Here is a 24,975-nt window from a genome sequence, read left to right on the forward strand (position 1 = left end):
CAAAGCCAACCAGGACATCCAGTTCATATTTCCATTCACTTTCAGAGAGCTGAATGTGCTGAAAGAGGAAAAGTTCAGCTTGGTGGGACTTGTTCATCACTTCTTTACTGAAACCAAAGAAGCAGGAATCTGCAGCTTTGAAGACTTCCAGGTTGTGTTCATCTTTGATGGTCTGGATGAGTGTCGACTTCCTCTGGACTTCCACAAAACTACAATCCTAACTGACCCTAGAAAGTCCACCTCAGTGGATGTGCTGCTGATAAACCTCATCAGGGGAAACTGCTTCCCTCTGCTCGCCTCTGGATAACCACACGACCTGCAGCAGCCAATCAGATCCCTCCTGACTGTGTCGGCATGGTGACAAGGTCAGAGGGTTCACTGACCCACAGAAGGAGGAGTACTTCAGGAAGAATTCAGAGATGAGGAGCAGGCCAGCAGGATCATCTCCCACATCAAGACATCACGAAGCCTCCACATCATGTGTCACATCCCAGTCTTCTGCTGGATCACTACTACAGTTCTGGAGCGTGTCCTGAAAACCAGAGAGGGAGGACAGCTGCCCAAGACCTTGACTGAGATGTACATCCACTTCCTGGTGGTTCAGGCCAAAGTGAAGAAGGTCAAGTATGATGGAGGAGCTGAGACAGATGCACACTGGAGTTCAGAGAGCAGGAAGATGATGGAGTCTCTGGGAAAACTGGCTTTTTGATCAGCTGCAGAAAGGAAACCTGATCTTCTATGAATCAGACCTGACAGAGTGTGGCATCGATATCAGAGCAGCCTCAGTGTACTCAGGAGTGTTCACACAGATCTTTAAAGAGGAAAGTGGACTGTACCAGGACAAGGTGTTCTGCTTCATCCATCTGAGTGTTCAGGAGTTTCTGGCTGCTCTTCATGTCCATCTGACCTTCATCAACTCTGGACTCAATCTGCTGGAAGAACAACAGACAACCTCCAAGAAGTCTGAAACAAGAGAATCTGCAGAGAACACTTCTACCAGAATGCTGTGAACAAGGCCTTACAGAGACCAAATGACACCTGGACTTGTTCCTCCGCTTCCTCCTGGGTCTTTCCTGCAGACCAATCAGACTCTCCTACGAGGTCTGCTGACACAGACAGGAAGTAGCTCACAGACCAATCAGGAAACAGTCCAGTACATCAAGAAGAAGCTCAGTGAGAATCTGTCTGCAGAGAAAAGCATCAATCTGTTTTCCACTGTTCTGAATGAACTGAATGATCGTTCTCTAGTGGAGGAGATCCAACAGTCCCTGAGATCAGGACGTCTCTCCACAGGTAAACTGTCTCCTGCTCAGTGGTCAGCTCTGGTCTTCATCTTACTGTCATCAGAAAGAAGATCTGGATGGTGTTTGACCTGAAGAAATACTCTGCTTCAGAGGAGGCTCTTCTGAGGCTGCTGCCAGTGGTAAAAGCCTCCAACAAAGCTTTGTGAGTAAACATGAACTCATCGCTTCATTCTAAAATCATGGAAATAAATCAGAGGTGCTCAGTTCAAAGAACACTACCACTTAGAAAAATTAAAAAATAGTCACTAAAATAGTCATGATACTTTAAATATTTCTCTCCAGCAGGACATGTCAGCATTTCTGAAATATTTTTGTCTTCAACTCGAATCAAAGCACAATCCAGATCCAGCCTATAAGAACATGAGCTCTGATCCTTCAGCCCCTCTGACAGGTTTATTATCCTCAAGTTGTTCACTTGTCTCCAACAACCAGGAGTCTAGCTCTGTTTTTTAAAGCAAATACTTGAGCTACCAGACTGCACCTACATCGTTTCAGATGTTCTTATTTTAAGGTCTGGTTTGTGTCTCATCTTTATTGCAATCCCCATGTCTCTCTGTTTTTCAAATATAAATCTGTTACCTCGGTGTGGCCAGAACAACATGGTGAACCCCAAAATACAGACAAAGGTGAAGGAACTGAATATTACTAGACGTGAAGGCTTTATTTACACACAGGAACTTGACACTTGGAATTTTTTAACATGAGTCAAGCACTTGAAGCTGTGAGCATGAAGTGGGCTCTATGGTAGGTTTCCGGAAATGGGTCTTGGTTGATGGTAATCTGAGTCACTGTAACAGAGGTAGAGCAGCATCAGAAAGATCACTGGTGGAGGTTACAGTAAGTGAACGAGGTTATCTTCAATGTCTTATTTGGGGTTTCTGTAGCTCAGGAGGTAAAGCTGGTCTGATCTGACCTACTGATCAGAAGGTTGGTGGTTCGATCCCTGGCTCCTCCAGTCTGCATGTCAAGTATCCTTGGGCAAGATACTAACCCCAACTTGCTCTCCGATGCATCCATCAGAGTATGAATGTGCGTGAATGTACTTAGAAAGCACTAAGTTCAGATAAAGTGTTTGTGAGAATGGGTGTGATTGGGTGGATGTGGCATGTTGTATAGAGCGCTGTGAGTACTCCGGGAGAGTAGAAAAACGCTATATAAGAATCAGTCCATTTACCATTTACTTGTCAGTAATTGGAAAGCAACTTGGGGAAGGCAGGTGGTGAGGTCTGGGTGAGTACTTGTTAGCTTTGAATCCAGGCAAAGTGGTCCAGTAAGTCTAAGAGACGAAAGGCATTAATGTGGCTGTGAGTGAATCAAGAAGACCAGCATCCAGGAAAACGTGACTGAACTGCAAGGGTGAGTAGATGATCCGAGGATTAGGAGGTTAGCAGAGTTATTGGGAGTGCTGATGTTATATTCAGCCTAGTAGATTACTGTCAGGTGTGGACAGTGGACAGGCTGACCAGGCTTCACCCAAAGGCAGAAACCAGAGTCTAGTGGGAAACCACCGCCGCTCACACAGACCATGACAGCAGCATGACCCCCCCCCCCCCAAAGCATTCTCTTTCACTTGGCATCATTTACCTCTCCCTTCTCCAATTTCTGATGTGTCCACCTTTGCAATGACAACTGTGATCAGGGTGAACCAAAAAGGTGCCGTGGTGAACAGATACTTAAGTTTGGTGAATGCAGTTTCAGCTTTGGGGGACCAGATGCATGCTGAGACTTGAGTGGTGCAGCTACCTGACTATAGTTGAAAATGAACAGTCTATAAAAATTTGCTATTCCCAAAACCCATTGGAGATGCTTCTTGAATCTACAATGGGTACAAGGGGTAGGCCACTCTGTTAAAGCTTTCACATTTGCCAGATCCGTCTTCACCTGCCCCCGTGCCAAAATGTAACTGAAAAAAGTTATTGATGAGGAATGGAATTCACACTTTTTTGCTTTGACATAAGGTTTATTCTCCAGCAAACGTTGGAAAAATAGCATGGACATGAGACTGATGTTCCTCGCAGGTTTTGGGAAAAATGAGGATATCATCCAGATACACCAATACGAACCTGTCAAGGAATTCCCGGAGGACATCGTTAACTAATCTTGAAACATTGCGGGAGCATTAGTTAACCCAGGCGGCATGACCAAATACTCGTAGTCCCCCAATGGCATGTTTAAAACGGTCTTCCACTTGTCTCCCTGATTGATCTGGAAAAAGTGGTAAGCGTTGCGGATGTGGGGTTTTGTAAACCCAGTGGCACTGTGAAATGGCCTGAAAGCAGAGCTAATGAGGTAATAGGTACTTATTCTTGATGGTAATATCACTGAGGCCCCTGAAGTAAATGCATGGCCAGAGAGAGCCATCCTTTTTCCCCACAAAAAAGAAGTTCCAACTTGAGATGACAATCGTTGGATTATGCCTGCACCGAGGGATTCCTTAATGTACTTTTCCATAGCCGCACACTCAGGTCTAAGCAGGTTATACAGCCAGCTAGAAGGCCGGGTGGAGCCAGAGAGTAGTTCTATGGTGCTGTCCTGTGGTTTGTGAGGTGGCAGTGAAAGCGCTTTACTTTTGCTAAATACTTCCTGAAGATCATGACATTTGGTGGGCACAGAGGAGAGATCTAAAACAGTCTCAGTGTTGGTTGATGGTTCCACAGGTTCCGGTGGACGGGCAGAAACAAGGCAATTTGAATGACAGAACAGACTCTAACTGATTACCCTCTGACCTGACCAGTCTAAGTGGGGGTTATGTAATTCTAGCCAAGGAAACCCGAGTATGAGTGGTTTGTGAGGTGCATGAAAAGCAAAAAAGGTAAGTGTTTTCTTGTGATTGCCAGGGGTGACAGGCTCTGTGCGCTGAGTTATGTGAGGGGACACTCGGTTATTTAATGACTTAGTGGGAATGGGCGGATTAAGGGGGCATAGAGGGATGTTTAACTGTCTCGCTAACTCAGACTCCATGAGGTTCTAATTGAACAAGAGCCTGAAAGGTCTGGTTAACTAGAACAGAGAGTTGGAGTTGCAATCTGGGTTTTTATGTTTGTGTGAGTATCCTCCACCCTTATCCCTGAACTTTCCAGTGGGCAGACCCTGGTGTGGAATCGAAAACAGACAGGTTCATCACGAGAAGCAAGTTGATCTTTCATGGTTTGATTTAATGACTGAAAAACATACAGCGGACGGTGGTTAGCACTGTTGCCGCACAGCAAGAAGGTCCTGAGCAAAAGTCTTTACAAACTCAACCAGGAAATCATCATGCGAGCAGAAAGAAAGAGGATGAGCAGATAGGTAAGCAAGAGAAACCCGCCAGCGTCCCAGGTTTCCAGAGAAGGTTCAGGTTCTAGGTACCTGAAATGGGATGTAATTCAATTCAATTCAATTTTATTTATATAGCGCCAAATCACAACAGTCACCTCAATGCGCTTTATATTGTACAGTAGATCGTACAGTAATAGATACAGAGAAAAACCCAACAATCATATGACCCCCTATGAGCAAACACTTTGGCGACAGTGGGAAGGAAAAACTCCCTTTTAACAGGAAGAAATTTTTGGTGTCAAAGTCAAAGCACAGATCCACCCAGTCTCTGTATTTCAGCTTATTTCCTTTATACACACATTTAACAGGAACAGTTTCAGACAGCTAGTGTTTACCTGACATTACCTGCGTACCTCACAGTTTGCAGGTAATGGGCATAATAATTACTGAACAGAGACATCCTGCTGTGAACTTTGTTGCTGTGGATCTAAAATGTAAAAATACATCTGAGAAGATTTCTAATCATGATTTTATGAGCCCCCAAAGTTTGATTCTGTTCATCTGGACGTAGCGCTCTCAGCGGGAGAAACATTTTGTCACTCATCAAGATGACTTCTTCAGGCTCAGCTGACTGCAGCTTTCCCCAATCTTATAAAGAGTACATCTGCATAATGACTCAAACCTAATGGTCAAGGAACTGACCTCCCAGCCTTATTGTTCCTTCAGTGGGCTGGTTTCAGTCATTATGCAAATGTACTTTTTATAGGGTTGGAAACCAGAAGTCAGCTGAGACTGACGAAGTCACCTGGATGAGTGACGAAATGTTTCTCCCACTGAAAGCGCTACGTCCAGATGAACAGAATCAACTTTTGGGATTTACTAACCTGGATGATTGAGCATGGATCAAGACGGGTTTTTATGAGGTATACAGTTTCTTATAATTTCTAAACCAGAAGGTTGAGGAGATGGAGCTCATGATAACTGGCTACTGCCCTTCAGCGTGCTTTATGAAATCATCCAATCAAAATAAAGTTAGGGAGAGCGGGGCTTTAAAGGGGAATGAGCCAAAGCAGCTTTTAGACAGAAAATGAAACGAGAGTCCAGGATGTGATACATTATTTATAACTACATTTACAGTAATCACACATATTAGAATTAATAAAGTGACCAGCAGTACTGTAGTAAGTGTAATACTGCAGTACTCACAGGCCTGTGCCAGCAGACACTGAACTACTGTCACTAAATCAACCTGGTCTTCACTGGTTTCCATTTACATACATTGGAATAATTGTGTTTAATTTGAAATATTTTTCTTCTGTTACACTTAAATTCTTGAACATTTTTTTATTTAATTGTGCATTGTAGTGTACTCATTTGTACACATTTGATTACTTAGATTCAACATATAAAGAGATTTTATTTGATAATAAATATTATTGTTTTGTTGTTCTTGTTATTTTTTTCAGGCTGAGCAGCTGTAAGCTGTCAGAGGAAGTCTGTACAGATTTGTTGTCAGTGGTCAGCTCCCAGTCCTGTAGTCTGAGAGAGCTGGACTTGAGTACCGACAGCCTGAAGGCTTCAGCAGTAAAGCTTCTGTCTGCTGCAGTGGAGAGCCCACACGCCAAACTGAATATTCTGAGGTCTGACCGATTTGTATTCTTTTTTCTTTTGTTTGTTTGTTTTGTTTTGTTTTTAACTGAGAAAATAAATCCAGCAATTTAAACAGTAGAGGTAAACTTGATCAATTTACTGTTGTTTCGTACCACATCTGCTCAGCATAAAACAACAAGGATTCTTAAAATATAAGATTAGTTATTGCACCCTGATTACACTTTAACATCAGTCTTTGTTCATGTTTTCATTTTCAGACTCAACGTCTGTGAACTTCTAGCGGAAAACTGTGAAGCTGTGTCCTCAATGCTCAGCTCTCAGTCCTCTACTCTGACAGAGCTGGACCTGAGTATCAAAAATGTGCAGGATTCAGGAGTGAAGATTCTGTCTGCTGGACTACAAAGTTTAAACTGTAAACTAAATACTCTGAGGTCAGATCAATTGACATTTTGTTTTTTTTAAATGAACCAATTAAACATTTTATTCAAGGCTTCCGGTTCCGGCGCTCGTGGGGATGGACACCTAGTACGAGAGCTCTCGACTGAAACTTATTAAAACTGCCCCAAGTAAATTAATACACTATCTAAGTGCACATAAAGAGGAAAAAGGGGTTTAAATGATGTCCAGAAAGAACAAAATAGCTAAGAAGTTAACGTTTGAAAACGTGGAAGATGGCAATGTGCAGCTAACAGAAGGGGCTAACGTTAGCCCCTATAGGGCTAGCCGAGGCCACTCTCCCACTCCTAGCCGCGAGGATTCTGGGACAGAAGATGAGGTTGACCCAGCAAGTTTGACGCTGATACTGAAAGAACTGAGAGGCGTTGGGAAAGAGGTGAAAGAATTTCGAAAAGACACGAAAGCGCAACTGGTGGAAATAAGGGGTGAGTTGATAAAGCCAATGCGCGGCTTAATGATGTGGAAACCAGGGTTGCAGAACACAAAGATAAGCTCCAGAACACAGACGAGATTTTGTCTGAGATACTAACAATGCAATTCAATTTTATTTATATAGCGCCAAATCACAACAAAAGTCACCTCAAGGCACTTCATAAATACAGAAAAAAACCCAACAATCACATGACCCCCTATGAACAAGCACTTTGGCGACAGTGGGAAGGAAAAACTCCCTTTTAACAGAAAGAAACCTCTGGCAGAACCAGGCTCAGGGAGGGGCGGGGCCATTTGCTGTGATTGGTTGGAGTGAGAGAAGGAAGACAGGATAAAGACATGCTGTGGAAGAGAGACAGAGGTTAATAACACATATGATTCAATGCAGAGAGGTCTGTTAACACATAGTGAGTGAGAAAGGTGACTGGAAAGGAAAAACTCAATGCATCATGGGAATCCCCGGCAGCCTACGTCTATTGCAGCATAACTAAGGGAGGATTCAGGGTCACCTGGCCCAGCCCTAACTATATGCTTTAGCAAAAAGGAAAGTTTGAAGCTGATCTTCAAAGTAGAGAGGGTGTCTGTCTCCTGAACTCAAACTGGGAGCTGCTGCCACACCCAGTCCAACATAGCCAGGCTTTCTTTGCTGCTTTGACAAAACCTCAAATCCCAGTCAGAGATGATGAGCATCATCACAGTGATGATCATTTCTCTGTAACCCAGGCTTTCTGCTTCAGGATCTGTGCACGCTCACAGAACAAGGAGACCTTTAAACATCATTTCACTAAATGGATGGATTGAGCTCAGCCTACAGATGAACTGGTGCCAGAGATCATAAAGAACATCAAACAGTCAAATTCAACACTTTTAATGGAAATATGAGATTAATCTTAAAAGTAGAGATAGTGTCTGTCTCCTGAATCCAAACTGGAAGCTGGTTCCACAGAAGAGGGGCCTGAAAACTGAAGGCTCTGCCTCCCATTCTACTTTCAAATACTCTAGGAACAACAAGTAGGCCTGCAGTGTGAGAGCGAAGTGCTCTAATGGGGTGATATGGTACTACAAGGTCATTAAGATAAGATGGGGCCTGATTATTTAAGACCTTGTATGTGAGGAGCAGGATTTTGAATTCAATTCTGGATTTAACAGGAAGCCAATGAAGGGAAGCCAATACAGGAGAAATCTGCTCTCTCTTTCTAGTCCCTGTCAGGACTCTTGCTGCAGCATTTTGGATTAACTGAAGGCTTTTCAGGGAGTTTTTTGGACATCCTGATAATAATGAATTACAATAGTCCAGCCTGGAAGTAATAAATGCATGAACTAGTTTTTCAGCGTCACTCTGAGACAGGATATTTCTAACTTTAGAGATGGAAGAAAGCATGCAGGAAAAGTTTCAAACAAAACTAACATCACTGGAGGCTTACTCGAGGAGGGAGTCGCTCAGACTGTACAGGGTGCCGGAGGGAGAAGAATCGGGAGCTCCATCTATGGCCCACTTTGTGGAGAAGCTACTCCGGGAGAATCTCGCCATCCCACCATCAACACCGTTACAAATTCAGAGAGCACACAGAGTGTTATCATTACTCCCTCCGGACGGCTCCCAACCCAGATCGATCCTGGTAAAATTCCTGTGCTTCACGGTTAAAGAAGAAGTGCTGAGGCTCGCTTGGCAAAAGAAAGGTTTTATGCTGAATTCCAGCAAGATCAACCTCGACCACGATTACCCCCCTGAGATCATGGCTATGAGGAAGGAGTATGCAGAGGCACGAAAGGTCCTAAAAGAGAAGAATGTACGGTTTAGGACCCTCTACTCAGCGCGCCTTAAGGTTTTTTTCAAAGAAGGAGCGAAAACCTACAACACGGTGGAGGAGGCAACGGCTGACCTGGCGAGTCGGGGCCTGCCGGTAAAGGTGATTACACCACCGGCAACCCCCAGAGAAAAACTACAAAGATGCCCGCTGTGGCGGGGAGTTGGTGGTCGGCGTCCGCGTCAGTTAATGTTATGTATTAGCTATGGACAACATGGTGAAATATGGTTACTGTCGAGCTAAAATGGGTGGGGCTTCTCGTGCTGTGAGTGACGTCGCAGTGGAAAGCCCCCTAACTCAGGGAGTAATAAGGGGTTTCCCTTCAAGTTGTGAGGGTGTCAGTGGAAGTGCTCCACTGTCAGAAGCCAGCTTAGGAGCTTTCAAGCTCCAGTTATGTTCAAATGTTTTCAGTTCATTCCTAACTTTTTTCACTTGTTACTGTTTTAAGAGGGGGTTGCCTGCTGCTATTGAGTTTATGCGCTGTGGTAACTTAATATATCTTTATGGGAAGTGAGTCAGTGAAAGTAATCTCTTTTAATGTTAACGGGGTTCTGAACGTGATTAAGATGAATAAGATACTGTCCAAACTAAGGAAGGAGAAGGCCCAGATTGCATTACTTCAGGAGACACACATGAACCAAGTAGATCACTTGAGATTGAAAAGAAAGGGTTTTAAATATGTATTCTCCTCTTCCGTTAAGTCCAAACACAAGAGGGGTGTGGCTACACTTATCTCTGGTACTCTTAACTATGAACATATCTAAGAACTCTGTGACGAGGAAGGCAGATTGGTTAGAATAACAGAAAGGATAGAGGGGTCTGAAATCACAATTTTAAATGTTTATGCTCCCCCCGGGAGCGATTGGCTATTCTATAGGAATAGGTTTGATTTATTGGTGGATTCTCAGGGGATAGTTGTCTGTGGGGGGGTTTTAACTTTAGACTTGACCCTAAACTAGACTCCTCCTCCCCAACCAACCAGGTAACAGCACTTACTAGAAAAGTCAATTCCTATATGGTAGAGATGGGGATAATAGATGTATGGAGGGACCGCTACGCATCTACCAGAAATTTCACTCATTACTCTGGTTCCTTTAAAGTGTATGCAAGGCTGGACTACTTTTTTATGTTTAAAGTTGATAGGTTTAGGGTCAAAGACTGTGACATATTAACAAGAGATCTATCTGACCACAGTCCTATCTCTCTATCTTTGCAGGTGGCTAGGAAAAAATGTACCACACTGTGGAAATTGTTATCACACCTTAATGATCCTGCCATAGTTTCCAAATTAAAGGTAGACATTAAAGAATTTCTAGATGTTAATGACACAGGAGAGGTATCTCCAGCTATTCTTTGGGATACGCTCAAAGCGGTAATGAGAGGTACATTAATTTCTATCGCCTCCCACTTAAAGAGAATCAAAGGGCAAAAATTAGCAGAACTACAGGCAAATTTAAAGTTGAAAGAATAGGAAGACATAAACACCGCAAATCCTACTCTGAAGCAGGATATCAGGAAAATACAGGATGAAATTAATGATATTTACACCCAGGAGGCCCAAAATAACTTAATTTTTTTGAGGCAAAAATACTATGAGACAGGAGGGAAATCTGCAAAATATCTGGCACATAAATAACACAAACAACTAGAGGAAAGTACGATATACCAAATCAAGGACCCCAAGACTAATATTCTGGAATCAAAATTAGAAGACATTCAGAAATGTTTTGAGACCTTCTTTAGGGAGCTGTACTCACAGCCCAATGCTACGGAGGAGAATTGTACTGATGCCTTTCTTAGCTCTCTAGAATTACCTTCACTCCCGTCTCTCAAAAATGAGCTTCTAACACATCCCATTTTAGTGGAAGAAATTAATGCTTTTTCCAGATTAAAACCAGGTAAGGCAGTTGGGCCGGACGGGTTCAGTTCTCAGTGGTATCGCACCCTGAGGGCAGATCTAGTCCCCACATTGCTGAAGTCATTTAACTACATCCTACAGGAGGGAGAAATCCCACCCTCCTGGAGGGAGGCAACTATTTCAATTATCCCAAAAGAGGGGAAAGATAAACGAGAATGTGGAAACTATCGACCAATCAGTGTCCTTAACTTGGATTACAAACTATTTACTTCTATTCTTGCTCGTAGACTGGAGAAGTTTTTACCTGACCTCATCGATTTAGATCAGACTGGTTTCATTCACTATAGACAAACAACTGACAACATTAGGAGAATATTACACATCTCTACTCAAATTTACAGTAAATCGGGATAATGAGAAAATTAAGTACCTGGGAATATATTTGACTGCGGACCTCTCGCTGCTCTTTCAGGCAAACTACGAGCCAATATCTGCAAGTATAAAAGCTGATTTGCACAGATGGAATCTGGTCCCCTTTATGCGTCTCAGCTCCCGGGTAACCGCAATCAAGATGGACACGCTCCCCAGACTGCTTTATCTTTTTTAGAAACTTGCCAATAGAAGTGAGCGATTACCAATTTATTGAGTGGGACAAATGGATCTCCAGATTTATCTGGCAGGGCCGAAAGCCAAGGATTAAATATGCTACCCTCCAGCTCCCCAAGGAAAAGGGAGGACTGGGTCTCCCCTGCCTCAGGAATTACTATTATGTCGCTCAAATAACCCCCCTCTTATATTGGTGTAACAAAACATACACGGCTAGGTGGAAGGAACTGGAGTCCAGCCTGTTGGACCGATTCCCCCTACAAGCTGTAATGGCAGATAAGGGTCTAATGTGCCGGCTGGAAAAGCTGGGGAACCCCTGGTTAACCCACACCCTCCAAGTTTGGCAGAAGGTAATCAACATCTGTGGGATACACAAAATGCTAAAAATCTTCAGGTGGGTTGCTTTCGACTCGGATTTTATTCCAAACAGACACGACTCTAACTTTGAAGCATGGATATCCTATGGCCTTACGACATTCCTCTCTCTTACTCATAGAAATATTGTGCTCAGATTTGAGGCCTTACGGGACGATCACAACCTGACAAAATACAACTTTCATAGAAACTTACAGCTGAGATCATATATTGATCATGAATTCAAACTGTCCGACTTCAATGATGCTGAGTCACATTTTTTCCTCATCCTGAAAAATGCCACAACCATGACCCCTACTAAATCTATTTCTAAACTATACAAAGCCCTCTCTAGTGCCAGCAAGGATAATACTTTATACACTAAGGATAAATGGGAAAGGGAATCAGGGATTGCTATTTCTGTGGGGGAGTGGGAAAATGTTTTGTACTGCCAGTGGTCCACGTCCAGTTCTATGAGCTGGAAGGAACATGGCTGGAAGAATATTATTAGGTACTTCAAGACTCCATATCAGGAGAGGTACAAAGGGGCTTATATGCAATGCTGGAGACAATGCGGCTCGACTGTTGCTAACCATTTTCATGTCTTTTGGGACTGTCCCAAGTTAAAAAACGTTCAGGTCTCCTTAAGTGCAGTCTTTAACGTTCAAATACCTTTAGATTTTAAGGTTTTATACATGGGTTTGGTCCCCTTTCTGGAATGTAGGAGTGAGATTAAGTTGGTGCAATTACTCTTGGTGGCAAGTAAAAAACAATTACTAGAAGATGGTTAAGCCTAGCCCAGCCTACCCTAGACGACTGGTTTGGGATCATTTTAGAGATATTTAGGATGGAAAAACTTACATATCTGTTAAGAAATCAAAAAGCCAAATTCTACCAAATTTGGAACAATTGGATCCAATTCATCACCCCCACGAGGGCTGACTTCACTTGATCTCACTATTACTTGGTTGTTTTTTGTTTGTTTGTTTTTTACATTTACTTCTATTACTATTGCTTGTTTATTTACTTATTTCTTCACAATGATTGCAGCATGGGCACCCCTCCCAGTTTGTGTTTATAGTTCCATGTAATGTGTTCTATATATCTCCTTTGGGAGAGCATGCGAGCAACTGTCCTAGTAATAGCTAGTGGAGGTTAATATGCACCCGCTGATCACTTTGTTTATCATTTGCTCTCCTGGACTTAATCTAAAACCTGGAAGGACTTTGTTCCCATGTTATTCATATACTGCTATGCAGATGGTTTTTTCTTGTCCAATCCAAATAAAGATATAATTTAAAAAAAACATTTTATTCAAGTTCATCCATATGATGTTGTATCTTAGTATGTTAAGGTTTCATCAAAAATAAAAAGATGGCATGTAATATAATAACAAACTTTACATAAGTATTATAGATTATCTTTTGTTTTTCAGACTGGGTGGCTGTAACCTGTCAGAGAGAAGCTGTGAAGCTCTGTGCTCAGTCCTCAGCTCCCAGTCCTCCAGTCTGAGAGAGCTGGACCTGAGTAACTCTGACCTGCAGGATTCAGGAGTGAAGCTTCTGTCTGCTGGACTAAAGAGTTCACAGTGTGCAGTGGAAACTCTCAGGTCAGGATTCAAACGTTAACACATATGATCATTTAAAATGTGAATTATATTATTGATTGACTTATCTATAGAGCTTTTAGCTAAACTTATATTTATATTTGAGTGGATTATTAGACTGAATTACTGTGTAAAATTTGTCACAGTCATACGATTTTGTTTATTTATTTATTTTTTTAATTCATGTACTGGCCATTTTACATAAATTTGGCTAATCTTCTACAATATATACATTTGATTTCGTTAGGAACAAAATGTTCAAATTACATATTTTGCTGGATATTGGGTATTAATGAAATTATTATGTCTTTAATGACACCACATTTCCATATGTAGGAGGTTACTGGTGGTATTGTTTCAGTGTCTGACTTTTCCTTGCAAAGAAACATCTGGAATTTAACAATACATGTTTTAAAGCTGTTTTCTCCAAAGGGATTTGTATTAGTGATGGTAAATTTGATTCTTTTTACCGAATCGAGTTTAAATGAGTCACTCACCAAAATGAATCGGGTTTTTTAAGTCATTTGAGTCTCTGAGTCAGTTGCCCAGAGAGTGCCAAAAATGTACTTTTTCTCTCAAACTTAATTTGTTTTTATTTTCATGTAAATCCTACTGCTACGATGAGTGACTGAAAAATAAAAACAACTATTTTATAGAGCAAAAAAGAATAAGATTTCTAAATTGGACATTTATTTTTGTTTATGTTATTAGTATTTCCTCTTTATCATCTTTGCACAAAAACAAAGTGTAGACTGAATGTTATATTGCATCAGTCAGACTATCAGGCTTCATCTCAGATGAAGGAGTGACTCTTCCGTGGTAACAAACTGTGAGTTTCAGCAGCTGAGAGGCAGGAGGGAAGGGTGAGTGAGTGGTCTTGATGCATTCTCAGTCTAGACTAGACTAGAAAGAGGGGCGCTGCTCTTGTGGCGACCAGCAGGTTGTCTCTCTCTGTCAGTGTTTTAACTTATTTTATTTCATTCTTTTATTCCTTTATATATATATTTTTTTGCCTGAGGAAATTCTATAGCATCGGCTTGTGTTTTGTGGAACTTCTTTTAACGAAGATGGGTTTTTTATTTCGCATGGTTTTATTGGCAATCCTGACGGTTGTTTGGAGTCATTCCTTTACCATCAATAATCCTGGCTAATGTGCAGTCTCTGAGGAGTAAATTGGATAAACTGCATTTGAATGTCGCACACTTGCGTGGCTACAGGGATACATGTCTAATGGCATTCACAGAGACTTGGCTCAAGGACTCTGACCCTGATTGTTCTCTGGAACTAAATGGCTTCGGGTTTCCCATACGTTTGGATCGAGACCCCGGAGCTACCCAGAAATCTCAAGGAGGAGTGTGTTTGTATATAAATCAGAAATGGTGTAAAAATGTGACCGTTCGTAGACAAGTGTGTCTGCCTGACATTGAGCTCCTCTCTGTGTCTTTGAGGCCGTTTTATCTGCCGAGGGAATTCCCACAGATCAACGTCACCATTGTTTACATCCACCTAAAGCGAATCCTAAGAATGCGACTGACACCATCTCCATTTTTTTCCTAATAACAAACCATGGTCTTCAAAAGGTCTTATGAGGCTGATTCATGAAAGGAAAAAAGCTTTTATTGAAGGGAATATCTTGAAAGTTAGAGAAATTAGGAAGGAGATCAGATCAGAAATTAAAAAAGCCAAAGTAAAATACAAGGATAAGGTAGAGGCGGAGATGGGTAGCAATAACTTAAGGGTGGCCTGGGCAGGCATGAAACACATGACTGGTCACTGTTACAGTGACTGTAATAAGATAAGTCTTCCTGGTTTTAGTTCAGACTCTCAGTTAGCAAGTAGAGAAGCTTATAGACCCTCTACAATTTGCATACAGGCCTCGTAGACGTGTTGATGATGCAGTGGTCACTCTGTTGAACTTCCTTTATCGCCATCTTGATGGCGCCAAAGCTCATGCTCAGCTCTTATTTATTGATTTTTCTTCAGCTTTTAATACTATCCAGCCACATCTTTTAGCTGATAAACTTCTTAACCAGTTTACACTTGATCTTAATCTCGTTGGTTGGGTTTTAAACTTTTTAACTGACAGATCTCAGTGTGTGAGAGTGAACGGCTGTTTTTCCAAACAGCTGAACTCTTCCACTGGCTCACCGCAAGGTTGTTGTCTCTCTCCTCTACTGTATATTTTGTACACTAATGACTGTCGCAGTACACAGGCCAACAGGCATTTCATTAAATACGCAGATGACACAGTCATTGTAAGCCTCCTTCATGGTGAAGAGGTTCTCCATGGGCCTGTTGTGGATGAGTTTGTTTCGTGGTGTGATCAGTCCTTCTTAATGATCAGCACCTTGAAAACCAAGGACATGGTTATTGACTTCAGGGAGACATCCCCTCATCCTGCGCTAACAGTGGTAAATGTGCAGCCATTGAACTGGTGGACAGTTATAAGTATTTGGGGGTTGTTCTTGATAAAGCTCTGTGCTTTGAGTCACATCTTGCTGCTACAGTGAAAAAGGTTCAACAAAGACTTTTTAAGGAGGTTGAGAGGTTTCAATGTTTCATCTGCAATGATGACTCGTTTTTTATAAAAGTTTTATTGAATCTGTTTTAACTTTCTGTATCATTGCTTGGTACGGTAATATGTCTCTGAATAATAAGACCAGACTTAACAACCTGGTTAAAGTGGCTGGTAAGATTTCAGGGAGGTCTCAGGTCCAGCTTGTGGACTTTTATAACAGGCATGTGCTGAGGAAGGTGACCTCTGTCATGTTGTGTTCAGATCATCCTCTCTTTAATGATTTTCAACTGCTTCCATCAGGTCGTCGTTATAAAGTGCCTGCAGTGAAGACAAAGAGACATAGATTGTCTTTTGTACCTACTGCTATTATCATAGTTAATAACACTGAACCATATGTGTTGTTGCCATTGCACATTGTACTTTTTTGATGAAAAATCTAGGTTGTTTTCTCAGGCTTATATTATATTATATTATTTTGGAGTGTGTATGTGATGTGTTGGTTGCCTGTTTGTTTGTTTGTACGGACATACTGCAAATCAATTTCCCATTAGGGACAATAAAGTTACCAATAACCAATAATCATCCAGGTAAGTAAATCTCCAAAAGTTGATTCTGTTCATCTGGACGTAGCGTTTTGTGGGAGAAATGTTTCATCATCATCCAGGTGACTTCTTCAATCTCGGCTGACTGCAGGTTTCAATCTTATAAACAGTACATTTGCATAATGACTGAAACCAGCCCACTGAAGGAACAATGGGCTGGGAGGTCAGTTCCTTAATCATAATTATGCTAATTCTCATGACCATTGATCAACAACCACTGATCAAAGCCCACTGATCAATAGCCATGAGAACCATTCACAGAGAGTTGGGGAATGGCTGCAATCACAGCATTTTAATCATTATTTTAAAGGCTGTAGATTGGAGCCATTGCTCTAACAGTGTACAAATGTAACAGGGCTTGGTGCTGATGCTAACAGTGCTAGCTGCTTCAGCCTTTATTTACACATTATAAGCACATTTCGCTTATTTTAAACAGTATATAAAACAGCTAGTACTGCTGGGACGTTATATTTTCACAAGCTAACATGAGCCAATCAGTGAGATGTCTAGCCATGACAGTTGTATGTTGCTGTGAGAAGAGTCGGGCTACATACAGTGATGATAGTGTTAGCCATGTTAGCATTTAGCTTCTATGTTTTTATAGTTTACACTTCTTGTTTATTGCTAGCTGCTCTGTTTAGTTGCTTTAGGGTTTCTTAGTTTACTTTTCCTGCATTATTTTGGTAGTTATCGTGCTTGGTGTCATAAGTTCAGTTTGACTTCCTCCCCTGACATTGTCTACATTAGTTTCAGCTGTGGAAGGATTTATTGAGTGTTTTCTATTTCTTCCATTTGAACAATAGTGGTGCACTCTATGCTTGTAGCTGCTGTGTGCTACGTTCTTCTGTCAAACAAGATGGCGCCTGTGTTTGGCTTTGCCGCCGCTGCAGCTTGCTGGAGGCAACAATGTAGTTTTTCACTGTCGTCAATCATTTTTTGTAATGTCATTTTTGCTCTTTTGAGTTCTGACTTAATTTCTGCTGCTTTAAATTATGATTGGGAGATACTGTTAACCCTTTAAGGCCGGTCAGAGTGGGAACGCTCAGTTTTGCGTAACTATTTTTAAATGCCTGTAGATCGGCAACCACACAAGCTAGTGCAATAATTTTTAATTTTGCATGTGAAACCGGAGTTGTACTTACATCTTATGTATCCAGCTTATCCTAGGTCACCGTTTCCTTCCACACATAGCTTTGCAAAAGTTGCATGAAAAGCACTTGCAGCAACAAAAAAGTAATATTCCAGAAACACGCTTTGCCAATCCGATCAGATGTTCATAGCACTTCCTACGTTGGAATAGATGTCAGCCCAAACTATTGTATGTCCGCCATTACCTGCCCGAAACCTGAAGTGACGTCGTTTTTGCGAAAATTCTAGTTTGTTTGTTTGTTTGTTTTTACCTTGAAGCCTACACTGGTGTTTTTAAAAGTCATGTTTGAGTTTACCCTTTCAGTATAGTTTCTGGGAGGCTTAGAACTCAAATTACACAGTTGGAAATAGTTTATTTTGATGCACTGAAGTTTTTCTTGCAAATTCACATGGTAGTATTTATTTTAGGTTTTCATGCAGTATATAAATTTTGGTGTATCTCAAAAATACAACTATGGATACACTCAAATTACATTTCCTGGGGTTGGAAACTATTTTGTGCAACTTTTTTAGTTCTTCAGTTTTGAGGGATAAACCTCTTAAATTTCTCTAACTACAAATATATGTAAAAATACAAAACAAAACAATTTTCAATTTGTTCTAGTTTATTGCACTTTTTGCTGTATATGTATATATGTATATGTAGTTACTATGGACTGAATGCATACATATTATAAAAATTTGGGCTATAACGGTTGTATTGATGTATAGCAACTTGAACTGCTCCCCAAAATGGCACTACAGCAGTGGTTCCCAAACTTTTTTTGCTGGGCCCCCCTTTGTTTTACACGAAAAACGTTCGCCTCCCCCCCGGCGCGTGAACAGCACGCACACGCACTAACACATCCTCCAACCACACACGCCCATATTTTGCTCCATTGCGGTTTATTTCACACCTCAAACATTTAGTAAACAATTAAGCAAATACAAGTAATCTGCAATAAATTACAGGTAGTAAGAAAATAAACTACTAAATCTTTTACGCTACGTCCGCACCTACACTGGTATTTTTGAAAACGCAGCTGTTTCATCCAAACAGTGTTTCAAATCACCAAAAACTGAGATTTTTTTAAAACTCCTTTTTTGCGGACGAGGAATACAGAGTTCATCTGGCAACGTCAAAGGTTGCGCCTTTTTTCACGTCACGTTATTGTTTATGTGAGATGAATTGCAGAATGGCAGACAGAGACAAAATACTGTTAATCTGAGTATCTGCAGGTTTCACACGCAGTTACTGTCCCTCCATTTACAAAGGCGTCACGGGTAGTTGTTTTTTCTTCTTCTGTAATACTAATCAACATTGCTGTCATTTTCAAAAAATGCCTCTCTGTGCAAAATGGGTCAAAAACATAAACAGCTGTGGGATCCTGTTTGTCCGTGATTTGAATCGAGGGAACAAATCGTGGCAGGATCAGCCTGATGTTATTTGTATCCCGCTGTAACTTTACTCTATAAAGAGCAAACATCTCCAAAATGTCAGGAGTAGTTAGTCACTACAACAAGTGTTTGTGAACTAAAATTAAGAATGTGGGATCCTGTTTGTCCATGATTGGAAGAGCCCAGCGCTGCTCCCGACGCAGGGACCTACCTCAGCACCTGTGCAGGTGAAGCCAAAGGGCAGATTTGCTTCACCATATTTTCTAGTCTTTGGCTTAGAATGAAGTTGGTTTGGAAACATATTCAGCGATGCTTCATCTCCTGCTTTGCGTTTCTGTGGGCGCCGTGCTAGCAGTGTCCAAGCGTTTTGTTCCCCCCCCTTTTCATACCGCGCCCCCCCTGCCATGGCTCTGCGGGCACCACAGTTTGGGAAGGTCTGCACTACAGCATGTAAAAATCTAAAGATAAGCTCTGGCAGACTTGGTTCTATGGTAGGTCTTAAAGGGTTTAACATCAAAGATTCAGTGGAGAGCTACTGTAACAGCTGAACAGAAAAACTCTTCCTCCCCTGGTGTGCTACTCTTCACAACCCGCAGGACTTTCACCCTCAAGAGATGGAAAAGGGGAACGAGGGCCGACGTCCAGGTGAAACTGAGAAGCTACCAGAGGCTAGCTTCTTGGCTGTGGGAGAATCCTGGTGCCTGCGTCCACTTCCTCTCCTGACATTTAGTTAATATGTTACGCCGGTGACTGGGACCTGGGCTCTGTGGCTCAGAAGCAGTTTTTCTCACGGTGTGTCCGTCAAACGTTCACTGTTTTTATTGATAACAGCTATGTCTGCTCATCGATCATTGCTTCCCCCAGCTCTGGAGTCGCTGCCCTGCCCAGCAGGTCCACAGGTCTGCATTGTCTTTATTTCAAGTGCCGCTGCAGTCAGCTGTTGATTTTGCAGATCGACCGTCATCAACTCGGTTGGCCCCGCTTAACGTTCGCTCCATAACAAACAAATCATTTATTCTAAGCGATCTCTTTATTAAAGAGTCTCTAGATTTCATGTGTCTGACTGAGACGTGGCAGCAAAATAAGAATTATGTCCAATGTTCCCTCTAATGTTTCATGTGTCTGAGCGAACACACAAACTCCCTGAGCGGTCCCTTGGATCACTGGATCACGTTGTCATTAACGTGGCTTCACTCTACATCAACCAAAACACCGGTGTCGGCACATGAGGACGCTGTCATAGCCCGTCAGCGACGTTGATTAGCTGCGTATATACGAATGTGAATCATTGGCTGGACTATGGGATAAGGCAGCATCGTTCTAAATACTGGAGCAGCCAGTCACTGACTAACACTGCAAAGCAGAATTGTTAACGTATTTATTTTAATTTCAATTCAGGTTAGTATTTAGTATTTAGTATTTATTTATTTATTGTCATTGTCAAGAACAATGAAATTGCGTTTGGGGCTTCCATACAACCCAAAAAAAAAGAAAATAATAAATACCCCTTAAAACCCAAGTGTACATATTTAACCCAGTGTGACTCCAATGCAATAAGACAATCCTTAGCAACAACATGAGAACATGACAAGTAATGTTCGTAGAAAATCAGACAAAGACCTGAGAAACATGACAAAGTACAACAATGCAACCCATTCAATATTATTGTACTGTGAGATATGATATCAGATATGATAGTTATCTATTTAAGAAGGAGGGGGGGCAGGAGGGGGAAGAGAATAAAGATATGATGCACCAATGCAGACCAGTTCATTGCTATTAAGAAGTTGGATATGGTTATTGTCCGTGAGAGGGGGGCAGAGAGTTCAGGAGCCTCACAAGCCTGTTAGATATCTTTTTGTGCGCAATGCAGATACTCTGTGTGCAGAGAGCGTGTCAGCGGATTGCGCCCGTGCGCAGCTTAGAGGGAACATTGATTATGTCCACTTGAATGAAATCTGCCCGGCTGGCTGCTCCGTCATCTGAACTCCGCGTCTTTTAGGACGTGGTGGAGGACTCGCTGTTGTTTACCAGGACAGATTCACATGCAGTCTGATGACCTCGGACTCCTTTTCTGCATTTGAGTCACAGATGATGGTCAGTTCTCTAAAAACCAGTTATTGTATTTTATTCTACCTGATGGGGTCTTTCTAACTGAATTTAATGACCTTCTGACATCCATCATTTCATTGGAGAAGGTTGGGAGATTTGAGCCGTCATATTGATGAAGCATCCTGTAACACTGCTGCTGAGCTCATCACTGTCACTGAGTCTTTTAACTTTAGGCAGCATGTTTCTGGCCCCACACATACAAAGGGTCACACACTGGATCTTGTTTTCTCCCTGGGTTTAAATATACATGATGTATGTGTGGAGGATGTCCATGTGAGTGACCATAGCTGCATATTTTTTAACTTGTTATTTTACTTGGATCCTTCATCTCCTAAACTGATGATCCAAAGGCGGATTATAAACCAAGATGCTGCTGGAAGGTTCTCTGCCATGTTTGACCCTCGCATGGCTCGTAGTGACCTCGACTCACGTATTTTATCCTTTAATGATCAATGCAAGTTGTTGGAAAGCCCACTGATAACATGTTTACATGGCTAAAATGTTATGGCTCATTCATTGGTAGTATTTTCGCCATAGAAATTGTTATGTCCTATATTGTTGAACCCACCATGTCTATGCTGATGCTCTTTGAACGCACCACATACGTACTCGAGGCCATGCAGTGGCTGCTAGTCTGTGTTCTCAGTATTTTTATGTGTCAGTTCCAGTTTTAGAGCTCTAAAGTGCAGCTATCGTGTTAGGAATATGCACCTGCAACCAGTCATGGTAGATGCTCCTCCTGGAGCCTGTTTTCACTGGGAGGATCTTTGTGTCAAAGGGAGTTCTTCTTCCCACCATCACCAAGTGCTGCTCACAGTGGAGGCGGTTACCTTACACTGTTAAACAGCTTCAGATGACTGTTGTTGTCTGTTGGGTATTGTCACTTATAAATAAAGTTACATTGAATGGATGTATGGATGGATAGATGTTATTGTGACAAAGAGAAAACGATTGTTGACAGATTGATTGTTGTTTTGTGTGTCTGCAGTCTGTCAGGCTGTCTGATCACAGAGGAAGGCTGTACTTCTCTGGCCTCAGCTCTGACCTCCAACCCCTCCCATCTGAGACAGCTGGACCTGAGCTACAATCATCCAGGTCCCTCAGGAATGAAGCTGCTGTCGGCTGGACTGAAGGATCCAGGCTGGAGACTGGACACTCTCAGGTATGGAGAGAATGTCTGATAGAGGAGGAAGAGCTGGAACATTTCCTGTGTCCTTCACTCACTTCCTGTTTGTTTCCTGCAGATGAGACATGAACAATCACACATGCAGGAATATTTTCAGGGACAGACACACTAGTCTAGCTGGATAGTTCATGGATATTTATGTAGGGGTCTCCAAGGAGTCTGGTTGCAGGAACATTTAGGTCACAGGTGTACCTGAGATAGATACCAGTGTACCTAATAAAGTGTCAGCCATGTGTATGTTTCCCATGCTGTATGTCCACAGTGACAGAAGGATGAAACAAGGCTGTGAATCATTTCAGTCTGTGTTTGTGACAAAGAGGCAGACAGGAGCAGCTAACATTTGGAAATGGAAGCTTAAATAATGACAAACTCTACATTCACAGCTGAATTAACAATAAATTTGTTCTCAAGTGCACATTTAGCAGCTAATGCTATTACTGTTTTCCCTTGCTTTCTACAACTTGAGCAGCTATTGCTAAGTAGGCCACTTTGCTCTGCTAAGGATTTATGTGACCATGATGGAAACTCTGATAAGCTAATGCTGCTAAGCTAATACTGTTTATGGGCCCTGTTAGAATCAATATTTCATTCTCATTCTGTTGTTTGAGAACAATATTAACATTTCACATCATTATAACACAAGAGAAAAGGGTATTAGCGTTAGCTACTAATGCTTATTCACCTCAAATTAGCTTTAGCTGCTAATGGTAGCCTACTTAGCAATAACTGCTCACTAATATAATGCTAATTCACATCAAATTAGCATTAGCTGCTCAAGTTGTTATAAGGAAAGAGAAAACGGTATTAGCATTAGCTGCTAATAATTGTTCACCCCTAATTAGAGTTAGCCCCTAATGGCAGCCTACTTAGCATTAACTCCTGACGTCGTTGTAATGCAGGGGAAAAGAGTTACCATTATCGGATAATGCTAATTCACATCAAATTAACATTAGTTAACAATGGTAGACTTCGTATCATTAGCTGCTGTCATTCTTACAAAGCAAACAGTATGAGCATTAGCTGTTAATGCTTTCTCATCTAACATTAGAATTGGCCACTAATGGCGTATTGTTAAAAAGTAAGAAAAAACATTGTTAGCATAAGCGGATAATGCTAATTCACCTCAAATTAGTATTAGCTAATAACGGCAACCTACTTAGCATTAGCTGGTCACATTGTTATAATGCAAGAAAATATGGTATTAGCATTAGCTGCCAATTCCTAAATACCTAAAATTAGCATTACCTGTAATGGAAGTCTACTTAGCATTAACTCCTCACTAATGTAATGCTAATTCACATCAAATTAGCTTTAGCTTTAGTATTTGCTGCTAGCACCAGCCTACCCAGCACTAGCTGCTCACATTGTTAAAAGGAAAGAGAAAACGATATTAGCATTAGCTGGTAATAATTATTCACCCCTAATTAGAATTAGCTGCTAATGGCAGCATACTTAGCATTAACTCCTCACATCGTTATAATGCAAATGAGGCTAAATTACATTAAATTAGACTGCTGTTATTAGCTAATGCTATTTAGCAGTAGCTGCTCACATTGTTATAAAGCAAAGGAAAACGATATGAGCATTAGGTTCTAATGCGTATTTGCCTTTAATTAGACGTAGGTGCTAATGGCGACCTACTCAGCATTAGCAGCTCAGATGTTGTATTGCTAGGGAAAAGAGTGTTAGCATTAGCCGTTCACATTGTTATAAAGTTAAGGGAAATAGTGTTAGCATTAGCTACTCACATTGTTAAAAAGTAAGTGTTAGCATTAGTGCATAATGCTAATTCACATCCAATTAGCATTAGTTAATAACGGCAGCCTATTTAGCATTAGCAGATAATGTTGAATTTGGCCCACTGGAAAAGTTAAGAACTCAAGATTTAGGAGTGTTTCTCGATAGCTCTTGCTCATTTGAGAAACAAATAAATGTTGTTATTAAAACCAGCTGTAAGCTTTATATTGTTGATTGTCATTTCCCATATGGAAAAGATATATAAATCTTATAAAGTTTGTATCTGTCTTGTGTGAAACTTGTATGAAAAGCATACAAGAGTGAAAACAGATATAAGATCCCTTGAAAAATTATATAATGAAACTTGTATGTTTTCGATACTTACTAAAACAATATATGAAAGTAATGAGAAAGTGGCCACTTTCGTGAGTATGACTTTCATCATATAAGTTTTTAGTCTTTTCCATATGGGATATGCTTAAAAATATTTACTCATACATGCTTAGTTTTATAATCGATTGGATGATGATAGAGGTTTGATCCTGAGTAGTCTGTAAAGACTCTGTGTGCCTTCCAGAGTGCTCTGGCATGCACACACCACTTGGGCCATGAGAGAGGTCGTACCCTCTCTTACTGATTTATGGTGTAGGACAGGGGTCTCAAACTCAATTTAGCTGGGGGCCGCTGCAGGCAGAGTCTGGGTGAGGCTGGGCCGCATTAGGTTTTCCACAAGAAAGACATGGTTAAAAAATTCCAATCTTCTCAAATCTCTTTATTTTTATTTTTTAACACAAAATATGAAAAATGAATAAACAAATTAAGAATTAATAAGAAAAAAAATCAATCTGTAATACATAAATAAAATAATAATAAGATATTTTTAGTCAGTGAACTTGTGTTTCTTTCAGTCTTCTATATCTGCTGTATTTAGATTGAAATGTCTGTATTAACAGTTCTATAACCTTCTTCTGAACATGAATGGAACACTGGAGAAAATGAAC

At 41.2% G+C, this 24,975-nt stretch overlaps 1 pseudogene; it reads left to right on the forward strand.

Moving 5' to 3' along the window:
• The window catches only part of LOC146546186 (uncharacterized), a 29,814-nt pseudogene that overhangs the window by 440 nt on the left and 4,399 nt on the right, over positions 1-24,975 (forward strand).

The sequence above is a fragment of the Mchenga conophoros genome, unplaced genomic scaffold (assembly GCF_057382185.1).
Source record: "Mchenga conophoros isolate Kocher_MC1m ecotype Shallow Benthic unplaced genomic scaffold, M_conophoros_male_GT1.1 unmapped_scaffold_6, whole genome shotgun sequence".
In the NCBI taxonomy this organism is placed as follows: Eukaryota; Metazoa; Chordata; class Actinopteri; order Cichliformes; family Cichlidae; genus Mchenga; species Mchenga conophoros.